Below are 7,685 nucleotides of genomic sequence, written 5' to 3'. Positions count from 1 at the left end.
GTTTTCCATCGAAATAAAGTGTTAAGTTGTCATTTTCTAGTCTGTTGGTAAAGGTTTGTCGTACCGTCTTGTCAGCATTAAATGTTATGGCCCAGTCTAATCCGTACTGTCGTATTAAGTCAAGGTCTCTTTGTAGTGATTGTTCATGTTGCTGCTGCCGACTGCCGACTCATGGATGCGGTTGTGAGTTGTGATTCTATTTACGAGAAGACAAGCGACTCGTTTTATTGACCTAAATTATGGATAATAACAGAAACTGGTGGTGAGGATAAGAAAACTGGTGGTGAAAGAAATTTGAGGCCTGTAACGAAAATGGTTGCGATTGCAGACAGTCTGCCCTGCAATTACTACCAATGCTAAGACAGCCAGAGCCTTTCTCTGATTTGCCATAACCACGATCAGTTGTGCTGAAGTTCTGTGAGCAATGCAAATTTCTTTTGCACTGTGTAAATATTTTGAGCATTGGGGAATTTTCTGTGAGCTGACCAGATTTTCTCGGCAAGTTCTGGACGTTTTCGGCCGTCACCGTTGGCGGTTTTACCGACCACTAACGGACGGGAAAACCAGCCATTTCAACCGGTCAAACTGCGGCCATCTGGCAGGCGCGGGTCATTGCGAGCCTCCCATCCGATAATCGATCGAATGGCACCACTCTGTGTCTGTGAGATCTTGGGGTCAGCGAGAGGTCACCACAGGTTCACTCTTAAGCGGCGGTTGCTGCGAGGAGACCTGTGACCTGAGGGGTCAGCACTGATACCTATATGCGGAGGGGAGGAGACCTGTGAGCTCAATGATGTTGTCGTGTGATTTGTGACCTATGAGGTCCCGCTGGCACTGGTGGGGGGACCTTTGTCCTGTGAGGCTAACACAATACCACAAACCCTTGCCCGTGTGTGAGAATCTCTGGATCAGCCTGACGTTTTGGGAGCGACAGCTACTGCCGGCGACGACAGTGATTCCGCCTGAGAGGTAGACTGTTCCGCAGCACATCTAGGCACGCCGCACATCCAAGCCGTGCTGGGTCACCGGGAGGACGCTTTTAATTTCTCCTGTTACTCCGCGGTTTCTTCTGCTAGCGACGTGGTAAGTCTTCCAATGCCTAACGTCTTACAGAGGCAGCGGAAATTTTTAAATAACATTGTTTTTTTCATATCTTTGGCTGCGAAACCTAGTGAATGCTGATGTATAAATCATGGAAGATGACAAGCCCCGTGCAGCACCGCTATTGTGCATGACAAACATAACCCTATCATCTTAGGTATGTCATAGCTAAGAGCCGATGAACCTTTTGTGTACTCTCCGCCTGTTCTCTTGTATGTACCTATAACGTCCGCCTCTCATGCAATGTCTGTGGATATTGGAAGACATCATGTCCGTTCTGAACGTGTGTTAACAACTAAACAATCATATTAAATGGTTGGAAATCACAATTCCTAAAAGACGTGTATCTTTTGTGTTGTGTGTCGCATCGCCACATTATTAATCATCCATAAAACAAAATGCATTTTTGAGTCTTTATTGGACAAGCAAACGAAATCAAACGAAAGCCGCAATTTTTTTCTTGAAGTCAAAAGGCCAACACATACAATTTCTTCACAAAAGTCAAAAGCGGTCGAACACGCTGACCCCACTCCTCCCCCCCCCCTCCCTGCACCCTGGTGTTGTGGGCTGCAGTCGGCCGTCAGCCATGGCGGCGCGATGCTGGTCCTCGGTCCTCCGATGACGTCAGCACCGCGCTGCCTCTGCTGACGCCTCCCGAGCGGCAGAGCATGTCGCTGGTGCTGGACTTCAGGCAGCCGTGATGGTCGGTGGCCGCCGTCCGTCCACAGTTCAGCTAGACTTCTGAAAAAAAGAAGAAAGAAACAAAAATCATTGTTCGGTATGGCTATTGATCGTTGCTCGGTGCGCCATGAAATATTGAGCTTTTTTTTAGAATGTATTACTGGTCAATGTAAACCCATAGGTATGAATGCATATTGTATAGTATGAAAAGATGATGGACGCTGATTGAAAGTGATTTCGATCTGATCATTTTCCGAAACTCACAAGAGAAAGGATGAAATGCTGTTAAGGCCAGCAAAACGTCCAAGTCTGATTGACTTTAATCTAAGTAGCACGTCGAATCGATCTATTTACTTCAATCCCATGACTGATCTTGATGATTCAAGAGCACGAGAATATAAGAAAAAAATGAAGGAAAAGCACTGCTGGCGGCCGATTGCATCTATCAACTTGTTCAGCGCCTTTTTATTGAAAACAGAGGACAAGAAATCTGGTGTAGCATCGATGGTATCGATAAGGTAGCAATCCAGAACCAGACCGGTCTGACAGTATTTAAACTGTTTTAATCTTAAATTGTGGATAAACACTATGCATAACTACATGCAGTCTCAATACAAACGTGGCTTAGATGTGGCGTTTTAGATATGAAACAGAGTGCCTAACAGGGATATTGCAGTGAAAAATTATGTCGCCCCAAATTGCGAGACGCGAATTTAATTAAAGTTCGTTAAAGACTAGAGAGACAGCAGAACAAACAGACAATAGACCAAATGTCAGGGTAGTTTACTTACTGTCCATGTCAGAATGCTGGCTTGCAATCGATCTTCTGGCCGAGCAAAAACAAAACAAAGAACTGCCGAACTAATAACCCCCCTCCCCGAACGTTTACAAATAATGTTGTACGGTCGTTCGGCTGCACCTTATATACCGTGGGCCAGTCTCCCGCGTGCTGCCCTCCCCTTCCTGCCTCCCTGATAACGCGTCCTGCTGCCATTGGCGGAGAAGTAGTGCAGTGTGCATTGCACATTGCACAATGCTCACATGCAGATAAAAAATCCAGCCATCCAAAACAGAGCAAATTAAATAATATTATTTGGTTAAATTCGTATATTGAAACATGTTTTCTTTCGGATGTATTTCAGTTTTGTTTCTCAGTTTCATTTCTGTTTCAGCATGCTTTTTAGTTCAGTTTGCATGTATTTCAGTTCATCGTGTGTTGACGTTTCTAATCGTTTGTGAAATTCATTTGCAATTCGTCAGCATTTGCTGACTATTATTATGCATGTTACCGAATGCCGTGAATATGAAAGCACCTACGATACTTTGTGAGATTGCACCTAAGAATGCAGGCGCAACAGATTAACCCGCGCCCCGTAGGGCTACCGGCGGACCCTACCACCCGTGGGGGGGGGGGGGGCGTTTCAATCCCCCTAAGATCTCGGAAATTTACCGGCCGTTTTTCAAAATTCAAGCGGTGTTCGATAGCCCCACCAAAGAACTACCTGGTGATCAAATTTCATTGACCTAGGTCAAACCGATGACGTCACAGGTCAGGTCAAAGGTCGGATTTTCACCATTCACAGGCATTTCAAGAAATGTGTTGTGAAATCGAGTAAATTGGTAAGTTATTGAAAACTATCGATGGTACATTGTTCGTCAAACACATACTTCGCTATCTGAGGTCACTGATACCAGGTCAGGTCACAGAGGTCAGGTCACTGGGGGGTCACAATATGAAAGTGTCGTGTGATACATGTTTTATGGTCCATTTTACATGACACATGCGAACATGTGGGTCAGGCAGCCTTTGGGGTCAGTTTAGGTCACATTTTGGTGAAGGTCAGGTCAAGGTCAGGTCAAATTAGGTCAAATTTCAAAGTTGATATTTTTGCATAAAATGGGTGTCGATTCGATGCAGCTTGTCACGGGGAGTCCAATGGTGGTCTTTGTTTTGCCCTACGGTGTCTAGAATTGATAAATATTGAGTTTAAAAATTTGACGTCATCATTTTTGAACAGTTTTTTACGCTATAACTTGGCCAAAAAACGAGATATCGATCTGAAATTTGTTATGTAGATAGAAGAAGGTAGGAACTATCACAAATATTCCGTTTTTTTTCGAAACTCGTGTTACAATTGACCCCAGTTCCCATATTTAGAATCATAGTTGCCATAGCCCGTAAGTATATATAGCTAGACGTTGTAGGAGCATGTCCAAACCCACCCGGGCCTTGAATCAGCCCCGTCAATATTAATTAAGCCCATATTAATCTAAGCAAATTCGAACTAAAGCCACGTAGTTTATGTATAGATAAGTAATGTTTCTCATTTACCTTTGGACTCCAAAGGATTAAAGGTTCATTCAAGTATTTTTACATACTCCTATATCCAAATTTTGAACTAAACTCGCACTGAAACAGGGTTAGAATAAGTCATCAAGAGTGTAGGTTTAGGGCCTTGAGTGTAGGATTAGGTTGGGCTAATTCTTTTATTCATGCCACTCACTGTCAGTAGTAGAATATTCGGGAACGGCGAGTGTCAATAGATTCACGACTACTATTCTGTTGCTGGGTGACGAATGTCGCTATTTTTGGGTGACCTTGACTACGGCTCCCATTCCGACTCCGTCCATCGCTTTACCTATGTACAATCCCGTATCATGGTTAACAAATAACATTTCACCACATTACAGACATTTTAGACTGTTTTATGTATGTTGCTTCACGTGTTTTGTCGTCCTAACATTCTTTTGCTCGTTCAAAAAGTTTCCGGTGCCTGCTCTCGCTGTCGTTGCCGCTGAGAATCCTTCGGCACTCCAAGCCCCGCTCCTGATGCTCTCTCTCTCTCTCTCTCTCTCTCTCTCTCTCTCTCTCTCTCTCTCTCTCTCTCTCTCTCTCTCTCTCTCTCTCTCTCTCTCTCTCTCTCTCTCTCTCTCTCTCTCTCTCTCTCTTTCTCTCTCTTTCTCTCTCTCTCTCTCTATCTCTCTCTCTTCTCTCTTTCTTTCTCTCCTTCTTTCTTTCATCTCTTTCTCTCTTTCTCTCTCCCTCTCCCTCTCTCTCTCTCTCTCTCACTTCTCTCTTTGTTTCCATATGAGATTTCGACGAAAATTTTCTACGAACATGGTAATTCCCCGTGAATTTTGCCACCCTGTTGATACCCATTTTTGTCAGGATGTGGCGAGCGAGGACAGCACGTGCAGGGATGTTTGCCGCCCTGACCAGGAAGGGTCGGCGCGTCGACATCCGCACTGTCACGGTCGACATGAGTTCATGTGCACGTGCACCGACGGCGGTCACGAGATCGGCCACAGAGGACAGAGGAAGGGGAGAGGATGATAGCACACTCTGCAGTGAGGGTGCCGGGGGGGGGGGGGATGAGGGGGTGACGACAGGGTTGAGTTGGGCATTTTGTATTGCATCATGCATATTTTGTTGCGTAGAAGCTATAATAGCTGAAATATGATCAGAACGGTACAAGCCCTTTCATGTCGACGGAGCATAGCACTGGGCACATATTTGGCCTGTCAAACCCGCTTGGTATGCACCTGCTAAATCCCTCGCACGTGTGCGGCGTTTGCCAGCTTCTAATGTGTAGGGGGGGGGGGGGTCGGTTGGACCCCCCCTTGCCGTTTGGCCCCTGATCGAGCTAGAGCTTCGCGGAAAAAACGAGCGTGTTGCCCGTGACGAGAGCAAGCCGATGATACCCAATTTTAAGGTCCTAGGTCATTGGTTGACCTTCCAGGTCAGGTCAATGACCCAAAGTCGGGAAAATCGGGACCTGTTAGAAAGTCGTAAAGTGTGGCTGCTAAGGGGTTTTTCGGGGTGCTGATCACGAATATCGTGTTAGTTTTGATCACAGATGATGTCTTGAAGCATTTAGACCAGGTCGGGTCAGGTCAGGTCAGGTCAACCAGTAGGCGTCGTGACGGGTATTCGTAGTACGTGTCAACCGCCTCTGACAGCTTCGTAACATGTTACGAAGTCACCAAAACTACTTCGTAAATGTTCAAATGGTTGCTAAATTCGAATTCAGCTCCAAAAACTAGCCTAGAAACATGAAAAACTCGAAAAAGTGACCCGAGGTCACCCGAGGTCACCAAAGGTCAATGACCTGACCTGACCTTCAGGTGACCTTGACACACACGGGAGTAACATCAAATCACATGTTTGAACGTTTGAAACCACGAAAAGCTTGCAAACACGCGGCTAGTGCGAGCCGACATACGCGAAATCACGATTCCGGCCAAACATGGTCTCGGAAAAGAGGTCACAGGTCAAAGGTCATTTGGGTCAGGGTCATGAAATTTTCAGGGTTGGTGTAAAATTGATCAATGCGAGGGTACTGAAAGTTTCGTCGCGATCGGCCGCTTTTTACGCAAGTTATTCGCGAAAAACCATGGGGGGGGTCCATCCGACCCCCCCCCCCTACACATGCGAGGGTTAACCCCCGCGTCGCCCGTATGGGGAGGAGGTCGAACGGCCTTCCCTCAGTTTTTCGCGAATAACTCGCATAACATGCATGAGTCTGATCGCGACGAAACTTTCAGTACCCTCGAGTTGATCAATTTTACATCTACTCAAAAAATTTCATGACCCTGGCCCAATAAATGACCTTTGATCTATGACCTACTTTTCGAGACCATGTTTGGCCGGAATCGCGATTCGGCGTATGTCGGCTCGCTTTAGCCGCGCGTTTGCAGTCTTTTCGTGGTTTCAAGCGTTCAAACATGTGATGTGATGTTGCCCCTATGCATAAGGGTGGTTGTCAAGGTCACCTGAAGGTCAGGTCAGGTCACTGACCTTTGATGACCTCGGCTCACTTTTTCGAGTTTTACATATTTCTAGGCTAGTTTTTGGAGCTGAATTCGAGTTTAGCAACCATTTGAACATTTACAAAGTAGTTTTTGGCGCCTTCCTAACATGTTACGAAGCTATCAGAGGCGGTTGACACGTACTACGAATACCCGTCACTGGCTGACCGGACCTGACCTGACCCGACCTGGCCTAAATGCTTAAAGACATCATCTGTGATCAAAACTAACACGATATTCGTGACCAGCACCCCAAAAACCCCCATGGCAGCCACACTTCATACGACGATCTAACGCGTCCCGATTTTCCCGACTTTTGGGTCATTGACTTGACCTGGAAGGTCAACCGATGACCTAGGACCTTTTAACCCGCGCCCCGCTGGGCTATTGCTATTGCTATTTTCTCAAAAACTTCCGACGGATTTCGCTCAAATTTTCAGGGAACGTGTTAAATTAATGTATGACAAGGTACTGAAAGTTTGACGTCGCTTTAGAGGGGGAGCGGAATTCTCGAAGGGGGGAAATCCCCCCTTCCCCCTTTAAAAGTTACCCTGGCTACCATAGTCCATACTTTTCAAATAGGTAATACCTCAACAAATATGGTCTGAGAAAAAGGACCCAATTCTCCCGCCTCTCCCCTATGAAGCTGTCAGTAGTGGTTGACACCGTTGACACCAGCTATGGATAGCCGGTAGGAGAGTAGTGGAGAGTGGGGTAAGATGCCCAGGGTGGGAAAGACGCCCCACCCCCTCTAGCGGCGAAACAAAGAATAGAACCTGAAAATTAATGTTCTTAGCGTAAAGCGGAAGCCTGCCTTGTTAACTGCACATAAATTTGCGAAGCTCAGTCGGGCAACGGCTGGCTGGTGATTGCATGTTTTTTATTTGCTGCTTTCAAAAAATATTTTGGTGTCAAAACATTGGAAATATCAAAGAAGGTGGATAATTTTTGCGTCCCTTGCTATAGTCGTGATACATTAACATGCGTGTACCTACTGCGTCCCAAACAGTTTGTTTCAGGGTGTAGTTTTATGGCTAACAAATTGTACTGATTTAATGTTACTTCGGTACCTTGGGGTAAGATGCCCCCTGTGC

At 46.0% G+C, this 7,685-nt stretch overlaps 1 long non-coding RNA gene across 1 annotated transcript; it reads right to left on the bottom strand.

Annotated features, from left to right (window-relative positions):
• Nucleotides 1–1,502: 1,502 nt before the first annotated feature.
• LOC122370650 lies at nt 1,503–2,910 on the bottom strand. Its single transcript, XR_006254591.1, has 2 exons — nt 2,574–2,910; nt 1,503–1,842 (listed from the first exon to the last, which is right to left on the bottom strand). It is a non-coding gene; the product is annotated as an uncharacterized LOC122370650 (long non-coding RNA).
• Nucleotides 2,911–7,685: the final 4,775 nt, after the last annotated feature.

Source organism: Amphibalanus amphitrite, unplaced genomic scaffold (assembly GCF_019059575.1).
Source record: "Amphibalanus amphitrite isolate SeventyFive unplaced genomic scaffold, NRLGWU_Aamphi_draft 001153F_arrow, whole genome shotgun sequence".
Taxonomy (NCBI): Eukaryota; Metazoa; Arthropoda; class Thecostraca; order Balanomorpha; family Balanidae; genus Amphibalanus; species Amphibalanus amphitrite.
The sequence above is the reverse complement of the archived record's forward strand: the minus strand, read 5'-3'. Positions and strand labels throughout refer to the sequence as shown.